The sequence below is a fragment of the Acomys minous genome, assembly GCF_964271855.1.
Source record: "Acomys minous genome assembly, chromosome: 3".
Classification (NCBI taxonomy): Eukaryota; Metazoa; Chordata; class Mammalia; order Rodentia; family Muridae; genus Acomys; species Acomys minous.
This window is the reverse complement of record NC_140485.1, coordinates 134,725,904-134,743,075: the sequence shown is the minus strand read 5'-3', so window position 1 is coordinate 134,743,075 and position 17,172 is coordinate 134,725,904. Positions and strand designations below refer to the sequence as shown.

The following is a 17,172-nucleotide window of genomic DNA, read 5'->3' as shown; positions in this document are numbered from 1 at the left end:
CCCCAAAATGTTCTTTCAAGTTTTTGCTCAGCATGGTAATACACACACAAACACTGGAGGGTCTTGAGCAAAAGGATTGTAACACCAAGGCTAGCCTGGGCTACATAATGAGACCTTGCCTCAAAAAAAAAATCAATTTAAAATTGTCAGGTACCAAGTTTGATCCTCAAAAACAATTTCATCTTATTTACAGATAGAGCCTGACTCATTGAGGCACTCTGAATGCAGACAGATGCCTAGGCACGCTTCTTCTGGGTTTTGCTTCAATGTGTGGCTAAGGTACCGTCTGCTGCCTATAGAAAGAGGCAATGTGTCTATTCTCAAGGAGCCCAGAAAAGCCATTTGGGGGAATGTCACCAACACTGCCTACGGTGAGCAAGCACCTAACCTCAGATACTCTTTGGAAAAAAGAATGACAGGCTCTTGCTCAAACCAAGTTCTAAGTGACCCTACAATCCCCCAGTGACCAGGACAGCAAGACACATTCCATCAGAGAAACCTGTGACGGTTTACAAAACACCCTCAGATCACACAGCAGCTCTAGCAATTGTATTGTTCCTACTTGGAGACATAATCCTGCCTAGGTTTTTTTCCTGTTTTCCTTGAGGGGTTCAGAACCTTAAAAATAACTGCTAGAAGCTAAAATGCCTCATAGATTTCATAGCTACTGCACTTGGAGCTATGGCCTCATCTTGATGACTCAGTATGCAACAGCGCCCCCATCCACAGCTCTAGGTAGTGCATGCTATTTTTGTCTGTGTGGCTTGAGCTCAAAAACATTTTCAGCCTATAAAACAGAACTCAAACGTGCTGGATAAGAAAGTAATAGTTCATATGGAAGCACTGAAAGTGAAATGCCAGGGTCTGCCGCTTTTAAGTTCCCAGCCTACAGGAAAAGCGTTGGGGGTGGGTATCAGCACAGGATATAGCCAATATACTGACCCACCAGCTGCTAGTCTGATGATGGGGTGACGGGGTCATATCGTAAGCATCTGGCAGAAATTAAGACATGAAGATAAGACACATAGTGCTCTCCATCTGACTATCAGACTGCTGAAACAATGGACTCCAAAGAACTGAGAATAGCCCCAGGGACTTTTGTGATGGGAGAAGAAAAGGGGTACCAGACAGAGGGGAGACTTGTCTCCCTGAAAGAGATCTCATAGTTCTAAGAGTCTGTCAGACCACCTAATAGGACAAGACTGAAACCTAGATGAGGGGTGGTCGGCTGGAAAAGGAGAAGCCACACCTTGACCAGGACTGCTCAGACATGCAAATCCTTTACCCTGTATTTAAACTCTGACTTGGGGGTGGGGCCTGGAAGACAGACTTGAGGGGCTCCCTGGATCTCTTGTCTCCCTCCTCAAAATGGCTTCACTGAGGAAATTTCCTCTACTTCCCACTTCCTCTACTTTCCATTACTTTGGCTCTTCTCATTGGCTTGTCAAGGGCTGATTGGCCGGACCTGACTTGGCACACAGGTTATGCCCCGCCTTACCCCCTAGTCTGGTAACACAATATCACAAATGTGTGTTCACTTACACACCTCTGGCTGCCCCTTCTGTCTCTCCCTCTCACACTTGCCAGCTCTGTCCTAGGCCACTGACCTAAACCAGAGTCCAACTTTGCATAAGGCCCTCAAAGCTTCTCAATGCTCTCAGCTCTCGGGAAGAAGAAACGAGCTGAGGAGACTTCCACCTTTACAATGAATACTGCCATCATCCCAGGTCTGTTGGTGATGATTAACCTTAAAGATGCCCTGGGCTTGGACAGGTTTGCAGACAGGGTACAGTTAGTATGCTCTGTGTTCTCATTTTTAAAAAAAGAAAAGAAAAAAACCACCTCTGTTCACTTTCTAGAAGCCATGAGGAGGCTGTGTTCCTGAGCAAGCTCAGGGCAACCATGGTGTCAGCTGTCACTTCTAGCAAATTAGTTAAGTCAGAGAAGTTCGCCTTGGGGGAAAAAGACGATTAAAAAGTACAAAGGACTTTCCCTCAACTTGCTCTGCGCTTCATCACACTTGTCACTAACTTACAGAAAGAGCTAATATTACCACCATGACTGACAAAGTAGACCTGGAGCCTTGGGCTGACAGGAGACTGCCCCAGAAAGGGTGAGGGGCAGAAAGGAATAGGCCAGGGCTGGGTCTGGAGGACTGCCTCCTAGACCCTTAGACGGCGGCTCCTCAGTAACCAGGTCAAAGGCCTGAAGTACCTTCTGCAAGGCCCTCGGAGGCAGCTCGCCAGCCTCAGCTAGATGGGGTTGAAATGGCCAGTGGTTATTTGTCAAACTATTTGTCTTATAGTGATAACTGGGAAACTCCAGGCAAGCCTGTGCATGTAGCTCTGTTGGTAGAATGCATCATATATGCAGGAAGCATGAAATTAACAGTCAAATAAATCATAACACAGAAATGCAATGTGAGGCACAGCAGTTACCTGTGATGAAAGATGCTGATCTCTACTGACCAAAAGAGGACAGAGTTTATTAGTAAGAGAAAGGGGCCTATGGTTTTTTAAGTTTTTACATATACATACATATATATATATATATATATTAATATGCATGAGTAGATTTTTATAAAATGGAATAATATGTGTGCATGTGTATCTATGTGTATGTATATAATATGCAGTGGTTAACACTGCATTTCAAGTTATTTTAATTTTAATCTTTTGGCTTATCTGAATTTCCTCATTTTTATAGTAGTTGAATTTTTAATTTTTTTCTAAATAGAACCATTTCCTGTTATTCTACAAAAATGATTCAAAGTAAAAAAGGCTCCACAAGATGTTTGATTTGCAAAAGGAGTTTGCTGGGTGAGACTGATTCATCCCTCCCACACAGTGCCCAGGGTGAGGCCAGAAAGACAAGCTCAGAGCAAGGTGTCTACCCAAAGACTACAGAATCCGCTACAAACAGCGGAGGAAGCAGCCAGGAACATGAGCATTACCATGTGACAGCAGATAAGTAAAGGTGATGCCACTGAGCCCAACATGGGGTGAGGAGGCATGGACTCTGCAGGAACTGAGGCCAGGGTGGGCGTGGGGGTGGGGGTGGGGGTGGCGGGACTGAGACAGATCATATAGGTGGCTATGGCAGGAAAGAGACACAGGGCCTCTCTTTGCCAAGACTGTGAGCACTAAGTATGGGGGAAAAATGAGGCCGTGGCCTTTATGCCAAGGAGAGGAGTCAATGGGACAGCAGATAGAAGCAGGGACACTCCTTGGACCTGAGCGTGGCAGTCCTGATACAGTTCACCAGGCAGGCTGCTGATGGCTGCCACCTACATGCCCAGGACAGCAAGGTGGAGCCTGCGTGCGACCTGAGCACTGATCCTTCCGGCCTCTTGCCTCCTTTCCTCTAGTTTGCAGCCAGAAACCAAAGCAGCCTCTTCCTTAGGCTCTGGGTCGTGTGTCCTCAAGCAAATACCTCTTTGAAGGCTGGTGACACACATGCACAGACTGTGGAGCTAAAGCTCTGGCAGGGCAGGGACCATCCATGTGATCTTAACCTAACTTCTCCCTGACTCAGTTTCACATATGTAAAGAGAAGATCACACACAACAGGTGGCTCAAAGGACTCAACAAGGGGGAAATGTGCACAAATCATCCACAAAGTGCAAGTTACTGCCCAGTGAACTGTCTTTTTCTTTTATGATCTGTGTGCAGTGCACATACTCACACGTGTAAAATTCATATGCAAGGTCAGAGGCCAACCCTGAGTATTAGTCCTCACCTTCCATCTTATTTGAGACATGGGTTTCTCGGTTTGGTTTTTGGTTTTGTTTTTTTTCCTGCAGTTGCACACCCCCAGGTTAGCTGCTGCTTCATAAGCATCCCGAATCCTGCTTCCTGTAGTGCAGCTAGGAGCCATGGGATTACAGGCATATGGTTTCACATCTGGCTGGGAATTTGAATTCAGGTCCTCGGGCCTCCACAGCAAGTGCTTTTCCAGAGGGTAAAGTCTGATGGCTCAACTTCTTTTAGCTTCAAGAGTGTGGAAGGATAAATCTTCTCTGGTTGCCCCCAAAGGGCAAGCCGAAACAGTCCATTCTCATCAGTAATTTCCCATGATGCTCCTCTCTGGGCACATGGAATTGTGACTAGGACATGGTGACCCACAGCATCTCAAACAGGAGTGGCAAGAGCCATGAGGGAAAGATGGAGGAGGCATGCTGAGGGCTGGACAGGAATGCTGCCGCAGCAACAGGTATCAAAACAGGACAAGGGAAGATTGGCCCAGAGCAGGAGACAAAACATGCAGCCACTTAAGAGGTAGAAAAAAATGGCAGCCTGGAGCAACTTGGGGACACGTTCTGAGAAGGCAGATGAAGCCGAGATGGCACTTAGTGTGCCACACAGTATCGAAGTCTCAGGTGCCACACCCCGGAGTGTTAGAAAGGACGGCACTGTGTCTCAAGGGAAGAGGCACCTCAACCGTGTCCACATGGCTTTCCACCCCAGAGCCCAAGGCAGGCACCTTGCTCCTGGGACAGGAACAGCCCGGCAGCTCCTGGTAACAGGAGGAGAGCCAGGCTGCTTGTGTCCTTGCTGCCTGCCTTCTGTTTGGTTTCCTTATTTAACAGCAGTCTGGTCAGGATTCAGGAATGAAGAATATAAGATCCCTCTGCCAAGGATCTTTCAAGGGGTAAAGCAGCCTTTCACCGTAGCCAAGCACCCCTTCCCCATACACCACTCCTCCTACAGAAGCTGCATGTGGTGGCCAGTCTACCAGTGTCTCCTGGCTTGTACTGCGTTCCACCCCCTCCATTTGTTCACGTAAAAAGAAAAAGATGTCTTCTCATATATATAATTAAACCTGTTCATCCAAAGAGAAGCATGAAGCAAAAATGTTTCCTTCACTTCTGGGTGCAAAACACAACACCCATGTATGCAAGAGACTCCCATGATCCCACCGGAACAAGTAATTAAGAGAGGACCACTGGACAAAGGTCAGCAAATCATGTCCTATGTTCAAATCCAGCCTGCTGGCTGTTGTTATCAGTAAATGCTTATTGGAATCCAGGCAAGCGCATTCATCTCTGTTCTGTGTTGCCTGTGGCTGCTCTCATACTACGAAACCCTTTGAGTAGATCTGATGGCCCCAGACACTGGCCCTTTTCAGAACAAGTTTCAAGTCACCTTTTAGACACACAAACACACACACACACACACACACACACACACGGGACTGAAGAGGTGGTTCAGCTGTTAAGAGCACTGACCCCTCTTCCCAGCACCCACAGGACGGCTAACAACCATGTGTAACTCCATTGGATTCTACAGATCCAATGTCCTTTTCTGGCTTCCATGGGCACTACATGAACATGCTACACAGACACATGCAGGCAAGATATCCATACACATAAAATAAAAATAAATTTTTAAAAAATTATTTTGAATTAAAACTCAAGAATTGATAAAACTTTACCCTATTTTTTTTGTTTTGTTTTGTTTTGTGTTTTTGCTCTTGGTTTTATTTTTTGTTTTGTTTTGTTTTTTTTTAGGTGTCACAGTTCAGGCTGGCCTTCAATTGTCAATCATCTTGCCTTAGCCACTCAGGTATTGGAATTACAGAAATGCACCGCCACGCCCCACAAAACAATTATACATTTTAAAGCTCCATGACATTGTCTGACTGGAGACTGCACATGGCATCTTAACTCATCTGAACAAAGCACATGCATCCCACTGTCTTGACATGGAGATGCCATGTTGTAATCTACAAAGTTCATGCCCAGGAACCATATGATTAAAGGATTTTTGTTTTGTTTTGTTTTAGTCACAAATAAAGATCATTGTTTTCAACACAGTTACAATTCTGTGTTGGGCCACATTCATAACTAGCCTTAGCTGCATGGGGCCCATGGGTTGTGAGTCAAGCACACCAACTACAAAGCCATTTATGCAAAATACTTTCAACTACATCCAAGACAAAACAAAAAAAGTTAACTGTTTCTGTGGCTCAGTTCCAGCTCAGGCAAACAGTACTCAGCTTTCTTAGGGAGTTTACTCTGTCGGTTGTGTTACTTCCGGATGTTCCTTCTCCACCCAGGTCTTGGGCCTCACTTGGCCATCTGTGTGTAAGCTCTTTGGTGACTGCCTTACACCATTTAACTTTCATTCTACATATGCACACTTAATGAAAGAAGTCCCCGAACCAGTGTTGTCCATTTTGGGGGAAAGCATCCTGAGGTGGCTTGTCTTTCAAGTCTACCCTCCAACTCTTTTCCCGTCAAGGAGTGTTTACCGGAGGCCATGGCTCCCTTTTTGTTTTCTTCCTTCTGTTTTCTCTCACGGAATACTTTTGTTCTGGTAATCGCACAAAAGAGCTGAAATGTGTCCGTAAGTACCTTATTTAGTGGCTAGTGTTTTCACTTAACACTTTGAGTCTTGGGCGTTTGCACGTTGCCTGCTGGTCCTCTGCACCAAGCCCAGAGGTAAGGCTCTGACAGTTCTTGCTCATCACCCTTTGCAGGGAAGGCCTGTCAATATAGTCTGAAAGTTTACTGGCCGACAAAGTGTCCTTTCACCTAGTAGTGGTTAGACACGAGAGCCTGCAAAAGACCATCACTGTCATTTATTTGAAGAGAAAATGGGCCACTAACACCAGCTGTAACCAGTCCACCTAGCTCACAAACTCAAAGCAATCCTCCTGAGGATTATAGATATGAGCCTCCATGCCTTAGGGTTTAATTGCTGTGAAGAGACGCCATGACCACGGCACCACGGCAACTTTTTTTGTTGTTTGTTTGTTTTGTTTTTGTTTTTCAAGACAGGGTTTCTCTGTATGGCCTTGGCTGTCCTAGACTCACTTTGTAGACCAGGCTGGCCTCGAACTCACAGTGATCTGCCTGCCTCTGCCTCTTATAAAGGAAAACATTTAACTGGAGCTGGCTCATGGCTCAGAAGTTGAGTCCGTTATCATCACGGCAGCACACAGGCAGACATGGTGCTGGAGAAGGAACCAAGAGTTCTACATCTTGATTGGGGGCAGGGTAGGTGGGGGGGGGGGAAGGGCAGCGGGAAGGGAGTGTGAGCCACTGGGCCTGGCTTCTGAAACCTCAAAGCCCACCCCCTAATGACACACTTTCTCCAATAATGCCACACCCATTCCAACAAGGCCACAGTCCTAATCCTGTGAGCCTGTGGAGGCCATTTTCCTTCAAACCACCACAATGCCCATCTTTAAATTCTTCCCAGTCCAGAGATTTAACAAATTTTTTTTCTTTTTTTTTTTTTTTTTTAGCCACCAGTGTTCTGTGCAGATAACATGTAGAAATGGGTCTAAGCATGCCAGTGACAGAGAGCAGGAGCGGGGAGAGCCACTCACTGGATTTAACATGCTCTCACCAGCCCTGTCCAGCCGTTACCCGGCTACCTTAGCCCAGACTGAGTCCAGCCTCCCTGTTTCTGATGCCCGCCAAGAAACTGCTTGGCTCTAGGTGTGACCCCAGCAGGTTCTAGCTTGTCTGACCTAGAAAGGTAAGGAGGGTCCTGACTCTCAGCTGTCCATCATCTCTCCATATTGAGGAGGCTCTCAGAGACTCAAACCAGCAACTGGAAAAATGCCTGTTCTGATTCCCTAGTAATACTTCCAGGGCACCTAACATCAGCTGCTAGATTGTTACAGAGAACTGCAATGTCCCCTTCTAGCCGTTGCAGTGGACTTCATGGAGCATGAAGCTTGGGTTTCCACATCCACACATACTGCTTTTGTCAGTAGGAGTATGGGTATATGCTATAGTGGCATAGTCTAATCTGATCTTATCTGCCCTTCTTTGCTTAAGCTGGACCCCTACCACTCAACAAGAGCCATGTATTAGCTAGTGCCACTGGCAACATAAAGATACCATGTGGTGAATTTACCCCTAGAAATACTCATAGCAGGTGGCACAGCAGACCCCCCCCCCAGCCACAAACACACACACATAGAGGACACCTACCACAGGGGTCACTCCTCTTGCAGTGCCCTGGCTGTGCAATGGTTCTACCTTCCCCACTCCCAAGGTGAAGGGGGAACAATAAAGCAGACGTGCTGTGGGGAGTTCCTTGATGAAGACGCACCCCTTTGGCAATGGGTGTTTAGGTTATTTTGGATTCCGATCTATCTGTGGGTTCTTCCATTTCATGTGAGTGTGATTCCATATGGAGAGAGCACACATGGGAAGTCCGACAATTCACAAGAGCATGATGAGACAGAAGTCAGAACGACACAGAGAACAGCAGTTGCTGATGGAAATCGTGCATCTGCCAACAGCAGAGCCTCCACCACAGGCAGATGCTTGTTCCCCAGAGTGGACACTTAGCTTCTGGTGCACTGTCTGACCAGCTGTGCAAAGAGCTGGTTTAGTTTTGTTTTCCCCTAAATACTAATTACTTCTGTGTCCCCAGATATATTTTAAGTGGCTTTTTTTTTTTTTTACAAAGGCAGTATGACTTATATTTAGTGTCATTATAGACTTTAAGACAGCAACCTTATTGCTGCTCAGATGAAAACACCTGTACGGGTAGTTAACAATCCAGGACTTGCAAGCTTTCTTACCAGAGATTTCAAATTACTTGACAATTGCTGAAAGTTTCATTCTAGATCTATGAAACAGATTCTTTCAGACACTTATTAAAAGTGAAAGAAACCAAAAAGTTGCTTATGAAACCTAATAAACTGTGACGTTGAAGTTAGATTTCCTAACGGTTGTACCTAGATTTCCAGCACCATGCTCTGTTTGTCATCACACAGCTGCAAATTTTACACATGCTGTCTAAGCTCATGTTTATCCCTCAGTGCTATTATCCTTGCTGGACAGAATGGCGTCACGGGATCCCTTTATAATCTGGCAGAAACAGCCTCAATGTTGCCTTTCTCAATGACCAACTGCTTGCTAAATAGGGCTGTAATAAGAATTGGATAGCGGTGTGGCAAAAACTGGTCTTCAGGGAGGTGTGGTGTTTGCAGTACTAACAGGGCTGGGAACGCAGCTCAGTTGGCAGAGTGCTTATGTAACAATCAAAACCTCCTGGGTTCAGTCCTCTGTATAACATACACCCAGCATGGTGGTACACTCCTATAATTCCAGCACTCATCTGCAGTGCACTCAGGAAGTGCAGGCAGGAAGATCACCCTCAGTTATGCAGTGAGTTCAAGGCCAGCCTGGGATATATATGACTGTCTCAAAAAAAACAAAAACAAAACCCAAAAAAACAAAGCTCATAGCATATACATAGAGATAATACCACTCATCTTGCTCAAGGACCCTTGCAATGTATGGCATTTGAATACACATGATTAGTTTAATTTAACATCTCAGCAGTGAGCCTGTAGGGAGGAGGGGGACAGAGTGCCTGTCCCCAAGCCCACTGAAGAGCATGCGCAGGCCCTGGCACTCCTGGCCCATCTGCCTTTCTACTTCGCACAGCAGCAGGTTAAGAGCCCTCCACCTAATGTACTTCTCAATTAGTTGCAATGGAAGGTAAGCGCCTCCCGCTCCTGCCCAAGTCCATCTTGTAGCTCCACTTTCCAAGGGGCATGCTAAAACGTACTTCCAGAGACAAGCCTGGCCATAGGACAAGCCAAAGGGACAGAAATGCTCACCCATAGACACAGGACGCAACAGTTACTATGCTCAACCTGTTCGTAAATGTTCTCTATAAGAGAGTAAGCCAGCCAGGCAGGAAGCCTACAGGCTCTGGTTTGGTGGTGTAAGACAGCCCTTTTTATTGCCAGATCTGCTGCAGACTAACCATGAATTCTAAACGTCTAGGTTATCTGCATGTTGCCATCTAATGTCTTGTGCTCCCACTTAGAAAGAAAGCCATTACAGAGTGTTAGCATGTGGAGGGGGTGACCAAGACTGATGGGCACTGCATGGCCCCCCACCATAGAAGCCAGGAAGCTATCGATTCCTCCCTTAGGTGGGGTCCTGTGGTAACACTTACAGAAACTGTGCTCACTTCCAGTGTGTGTCCTTCCTCTAGGTTTCATGGATCGAGCACATAGCCCAGTCACTCAAGAAGACAAGGACAGAGCCAGGGAGACAGGACCAGAGTTGGACTGAAGCCAAACACCTCCCTACACACACACACACACACACACACACACACACACACACACACTTCCAGAGACCCTGACCTGCACTACTCGCAGTACATGAAAATAAAACATGGAATCTGGTTTCAAAAAGCAAGCTTTGAGAAGAAAAGTCCTAGGCAGGCAGCACATTAAGTTGCTGGTTATTCTTGTGGCACCCTTAATTAGGCTTGCTGTCTGCTTGGGTTCTTCGTCTCCAGTGGGCACACATAAACCTGGTGACACTTCAATTGTGATTTTAGTAACATTTTAAATTTTTGCTGCATTCAGGAAAGCCAGTAGCTCCCCCTCCTGTGCCCCCCCACCTCCCGCCTCTGGCAAGCACATGAGGAGCAGTGTATAGCTCATATGCAGCTAGGCTTTCCACAAACCAACCTCCACATCCTGGCGCTGACCACGGGAGTAAAAGTGAGATGCAAACTTTAAACTAGTCCTGTCACTACTGTCAACAAATACCTCTGTCATTTCAAGCACTATTTCCTTGGGTTGAGAAGAACACCAATGGGGGGGACAAACAGTAAAGACAAGGACAGACAAGCAAGGAGCCCAAGCTGTAATGACACCATGGTAACTGAAGGCTAACTGACTTAGACTATCTTCAACCTCACCTTGCATCATGGCCGAATAACCAGAGTTTCCGTCTTGGTAAGTCATTGCTGAAAGAATCGTGTTTGAGTCGTCAGTCCTCAAACAAGTGGACAGAGGCAGGGGCTCTCTCCTGACTGCCAAGGGACTGCCAGGCCAAGCTGGTGGCCAGTTTCCTCTCAGTCCTTGACTCTGTGATGGAACAGGCTGGGAGGGAGATGGTTCACACCCATCCCAAGCCAGCCGGCAAGCAGGCGGCAGGACACACCTAGCCCTGCAGTACAGCCACCAGCCCAGAAGCTCCCAGGCAAATGTCAGCAATTACTCAGTGCAAGGTGGATTCTGACAGTACTAGCAAACTTAGGTGGCAACAGAGGATTGGAGACTGACAGGGGAGTGAGTCAGGGGAGGAGGCTGGCCTGCAGCTCAACAAGCAGTAGAAGGGAGAAGGAGGTGGGGGCAAGCAGCACATGGGTTAAAAGGATAAAATAAGCCTGAAAAAAAAAAACCTTGCATGGTGTGCCTTTGTGTGTGTATGTATGTGTGTCCATGATTGTATGAGTGCATGTAGATGCACAGAAGAACATGTGTGTGGAGGCCAGAGGCCAATCTGGGATGTCTTTCTCAGTTGCTCTCTGTCTTATTTTTTTTTTTTTAGGCAGGGTCTCTCATGAAACCTGGAGCTCACCAGTGTGGTAAGATGGCTGCCTAGCTGGCTAATGTGCTTCAGGGACCCCCCAGTCTCTGCTTCCCCAGCGCAGGGATTCCATGAATACATGAACATGCTCAACTTATTACCCTGCTGGGGACTCGAACTCAGGTCTTCATGCTTGCTCAGCAAGCACTTTACCCATTGAACCACCTCCCCAGCCTCCAAGGATACCTTTAAAATCTGGTGCTGGAGAGATGGCTCAGTGATTACAAGCACTGGCTGCTCTTCCAGAGGTCCCGAGTTCGATTCTTAACAACCACATGACAGCTCACAACCATCTATAATGAGACCTGAGCCTCTTCTGGCATGCAGGCATACATGCAGACAGAGCACGCATACATAAAATACAAAAAGTTTTAAAAGTCTGCAGTTTTCTCCTGTCCACCCATATTAGTAACATAGCTATATTCTTGGGTCCTTGTGCTACATTAGGAACAGTAGGAAACTGATTTTTCAAAATAAAAACAGCCACTCTTTACCCTCAGCAGTCAGGAGCTGGCACCCAAGATGCCTACTACTGAAGGCAAAAACCACATTGTGTGCCTGTGAGCAGAGCTCCTGGGTAGGGTTCCTCATCTGCCTCTCCCACCTCGAGCCACTAGAGCCCCTGACAGTGACAGTTGAGTCCACGTAGAGCTGAATGCTACAGGAAATGACAAAATGACTCAGAGCGATGGTGCAGGAATTTTTTTTTTTAAATATAAGCAGCATCATGGGACCCAGGCATTATTAAAAGGTGACGATGAGCTCTGAACAATGGAAGACACAAAAGCTGCACTGAAGTGGGAGTGCACCTTCATTCAGCGTGCACAGTGAACTTCGCATCTGATGAGCCGCCCAGAAGCAGGAACGTGGAAATAAGGCACTGAGATGACTGTGTGGACCTACTAACAATGGTTAATATCTGAGCAGGCCTCCGCGGAGCGACTTTTAAAGAACAGATCCCATGATGCCACATCCTCCTCACTCTTGGTAAATACTCAAGATTAGATAACATTCAAGGCACCCAAACAGCAGCCAGCCCAAATTAGACCATAACTGTGCTATTATTCCTTGAGAAGAAAAGGAATAAAGAAACAGACGCAGACTGCTCTGCTGTGAGGGAGCACGGCATGAGGCTCTGCTCACAGCAGCCTTAGGGGACCACCACCTAAGCACCCCTACACTGAGTGGATAACCACCCCCAGCCTACCAGAGGGTTGTTTATCTCAGCAGCAAGGCCTATAAATTTCAGTATTTCAAATCTTACTCTTCCCAGATTCACTCCCTTCCCCTCCAGTCACTACAGAAAATAAAACTTTTGCAATGCCAAAACATCATCGTACAATGATGCCAGTAGCATTCAGTAATCTGCCAATGCCACATGACCATCAGTGTAATGTATTCTGGTCTCAACCTAATAATTTATTTGCCATCTGGGAGGCGTATTATTTAACCCTCTCTTTGTCTTTTAGCACATGAAAAAAAAAAAGCATATGTAAAACATTAATAGCTGGCTCCACCTGGCCTTGCAGACTAGAAAACAAAAACTAAGCTCAGAATGCTACCAGGAGGGAGGAGAGATGGGTGCAAACACTTCCTGTGAGAATGCAAGGACTCGAATTCAGACCCTCTGCACCCAGTTTTAAAGCCAGGTGTTGTAAGATGCACCTACAATACAAGCATTGAAAATCTGGGCCAGGCAGATCCCTGGAGCTTTCTGGTCACTCAGCCTATCCAAAGAGCTATGTTCCATACTCAGTGAGGGACCCCCATCTCAAAAAAAAAAAAATAATAAGGTCAACAGTCAAAGAGGAAGACATCCGAAGTTGAATTCTGGCCTCCACACACATGTCAACATGTTCTTTTGTACATATGCAATAAAAGGTACATACAAACAGAACCACATGATTTAAACAAACGTGACACTTTTCAGATCATCAGTATTTGATATAATCCTGCAATGTCAGTGACGTAACAGCACTATCAAGGCTAATGATTCAAACACTCAAAGTCAGGGTTATAAACTAAGAGTGATCTCTGCCACACACCCCAGAATGCTATGCAACTTGAAATATAGGCATGTGAGCAATTTTCTAGACATTTCTAGAACTTTCATCCCATTAGCAAAGATCTGCTCTAAATACTTTCTTAAACAAACTGTCCTGGCCTTCACTCACCATGACCTTAAAAACCTCCACACATCTTAGAGTAATGGTTCTCAACTTTTGGGTCATGACCCCTGCAAGGGTGGCATATCAGATATTTGCCTTATGATTCATAACAGTTATGAAGCAGCAACAAAACTAATTTTATGGTTGAGGGTCACCACAACCCAAGGTGAGGGTCACAGCATTAGGAAGGTTGAGAGCCACTGCCTTAGAGGTTAACTTCAGTAAAGGCTGCGGTGCACCACAGATAACAACGCTGAGTCGAGTCAGGCTCTTCTGAGATTTGGCTTTCTTTTAAGCAGCTCTCCACGAAGATGAGGAGTGGCAAAGCCAGGCAAAGGACTGCCCGAGATCACACATTTGGGCAGAACGATGGGCAGAGAGATGTGTCAGCACTCTCAGGCCAATGCAGAAGTCTGGCAACTTAGTCAAGGACAAAGAAAGCCACCATCAGGCCAGGACATGGGGCAAAAGCCACCCACACTCCTGCCACATCCACCCTACCTCCAGCCCTGGCAAGAAGGCTTAAGACCCTGCAAGTAGAGTTCAGGACTGAGGGAAGGGTTTGGCCTGAGAAATTCAGATTCTGTACTTTTCTGCCCCAAAGTGAAATTATCCTGAGGCCTCCATAGCTATTTACCATAGCCAGGGTGGTCAAAAAAGGAAGAACAGACACACAAGTACGGAGGATGAAAGAGAGGGGAAGGACCCAGGAAGTTCACCATTCGGCCCCATCTTGACTGTCCTGCAGGTGTGACAACATGGAAACCAGGGGACAAGGAGTGCAGACCGCACACCCCATTCCACCACCTATGTTGAACAGCTGCTCTGATTTTAACTCTTTGTCGAGGGGGGGAGGATTAGTGTATCCCTTTTAGGATCTCCTCTCAGACAGGGCAAGAATGCAATCACGGCTCCTGCTGTATCAAGGCAGAGAACAAGAAGCCGCCTGAACTGCAAGTCAATGTGACCAGATGGAGGGTGCCCTTCGGGGAAGCGTCTCTGCCCAGTCAGGGTCACATCCTTGCGTGGCTTCAGCTCTGGGGCGTCTCCGAGTCACTTTCCTGTTAGTCATCGCCCCAGCAGTGGGGAGAGGGCATGTAATTATCCCTTCAGTACTTGGGTGCCTGACAGCCAGTTAATTTCAGAGCCAAGGCTCCACCTGACAAGCCCTGCCCCCCCCAGCCCTGCCCTCTTGGGTGATTCACCCCGCCGCCCTGCTGCGCAAGTCTTTATGGGTTCACTTTTGTCCTTCCTCTTCAATTTATAGTTCCAAAACTGACTTTGAGTAACAACTTATGGGGTCTCTCTCTCTCTCTCTCTCTCTCTCTCTCTCTCTTCCAGAAAAAAATAGAATGTAAAGGAAAATGCAAACAAGAATAAGAAAGGGGAGGCACAAGGAAGCAGGAAGCACAGTGCTGGGGTCCTAGACAAAGGACAAAGGGACATCTGAGGAGACCAGCATGTTCCCAAAAGAACAACAGAACCGGAAGACAGAAAGGGAGAGAAGCCAGGGAAGAAAGGACTGCCATGAACCCTCCCAACCTCACTGGGTCAGGTGCCACCATCGTTGTCCCTGTGAGAACCGTTAAGAAAAGGGAGACCCACGGGGAGCTTGCAGGCCTACCTTTTCTGTCAGGTCATGTTCTAGACCGGCGGTTCTCAACTTTCCTCATGTTGTGGTGACCCCCCCACCCCCGCCGCAACCATAAACCTGTTTTTGTTCCTACTTCACATCTGTAATTTTGCTACCGTTATGATTCATAAGGCCAATATCTGTGTTTTCCCGTGACCTCAGGCGACCCCTGTGAAAGGGCTGTTTGAACCCACAGAGGGGTCAGGAGCCACAGGTTGAGAACCAAGCATTGTTCTAGAACCACTGCCTTTCCCGGGGCTGTATGGCTAAACAGCCACATATTCTAATAACATGGAAGACTACACGCTTTGTGCCAAACTGCATGTAAACTCACAGCTTTGGGGACACACGCAACCCCATGCCTCACTCAGTGAGTGATGTCATGTTTGAGGCTTCACAGACAGCTGACTACCCATCACGTGACACTTAATTTCTGGGCATCCCAGCCCCATCCTGCTCATAGTACAGCCTGCGATAACAGCCTCTGCCGACATTTCAGGTTTCTTCTGTCCTGACGTACAACATCATCAGGGCAAGTCAGCCACAGTGACAGGGCTGAGGATGGCTGCAAAAAGTAGTGAGGAAGGTCATGGGTGGCAGGACTTCCGTCCAATGCCCTCCCTTCAGACTCAGCTGCATTTCTTGCCCAGGATGAGTCCTAGCTGCCCCGTGATGCTTTCAGAACAGCTGTACATGCATATCTGCACCTCTGGCATCTTGGGATCACTCTACAGCTCAAGCCCACTTCTGACTCACTTTGGGCCCTTCCTATAGGGAGGGGGGAAAGGATGATGCCTTTCATTCTGCAGAGCTTAAATGAACCTTGGCAGGACAGATCCTAGGGGTAGCCTCGGCATGCCATATCCCATTGGCCACATATCAGCCCTAATGGCCCAGGACAGACCCAGAAGAGATGAGCTCTAATGGCCTGCAGACAGGAACGTGGGCACGGGGGAACAGATATTGAACTCTCAAGAGATCATAGGCTCTTTTTCAGGCTCGAGTGAAAAACCCCAGCAAAGTTGCCCCTAGCGAGCCCAGCAGACCCGCCATCAGGTCTCCTCCCCAAGGGAGGGCACTGTCAAGGTGACATAGTGCTGCACTAGAGAGCCAGGTGCAGATTCTCAGCAACTTGCTTCTTCTCTGGCTTGTAGCAGCCCACCTCCTATGCAAGAGGACAGGTCTGTGAGGCTGGCCAGCGGTGTCTGCCTGGCCTGGGTGAGCAGGCACTCACAGCCTCCCCTCTTGAGGAAGGAAGCGGACCAAGTGCACCCTTTCCCTACTCAGGCGTTTCAGCCAATTCATGACGACACACCTGAGAAATTTGTACTACACTGATTGTGTCTTCTCTTTATGGAGACAAGCGACAGCCAAGAGAGCCCAATCTTTGAGGTCCCTGGTGTCTGATTCTTTTTTTTTTTTTTTTTTAATCTCCGAGGACAGCTAGGGAGAGTTAGACAACTGATACTAACTCCAAGAAGTGGGCAGCTAAGGTGTTTAATTGATGCACACGTATTAGTTTCAGTAACATTTCATTAGAGCAGTCATATATTTGTATGTAAACTCTTATTTGGCATTGAGTCTCCCCAGTACCCCATCTCCACCCCCACCACCATGATAAAGAGGCCAAAACTTGAGTAGAAAATGCACTTGCAGACCTGTCAGGGGACGCACACATCGTAATCACCTAAAAGCTGCATAACTTCGCCCAGGTCACTGATCAATCCTGGTACAACAGGAGACAAACCCAGCCTCCTAATGTAGTCAAGATTTCTTTTTTTGGTACACAACTGCCTGCAAGAAAGTGGCTGGCTGAAGTAAAGGCATCCCGGGAGATGCAGGCTACGGCAAAATACCATCCCGGAGTCATTTTTCAGGAACAAGTCATTTGCCTTGAAGATAACATCTCCCTGCCGATTCAGATAAGAATTAGCTCAGGCAACTTGCATTTAAAAATAGAGACGTTTGACTTTAAGAAAAGAGCATGAATACATCAATCT

The 17,172-nt window shown here is 47.0% G+C and overlaps 1 protein-coding gene across 9 annotated transcripts in view; it reads right to left on the bottom strand.

The window, feature by feature from the left end:
• Positions 1–17,172, bottom strand: part of TIAM2 (TIAM Rac1 associated GEF 2) — a 208,716-nt gene that overhangs the window by 20,872 nt on the left and 170,672 nt on the right. Inside the window, exon 1 of one of the 9 annotated variants that reach the window (XM_084774515.1) lies at positions 10,698–10,924. The exons of the other annotated variants lie outside the window; for them this stretch is intronic. The gene's annotated coding sequence lies outside the window, so the exon portion shown is untranslated. Of the gene's footprint in view, positions 1–10,697; positions 10,925–17,172 lie in introns of those variants that run through there. 9 annotated transcript variants of the gene reach the window in all.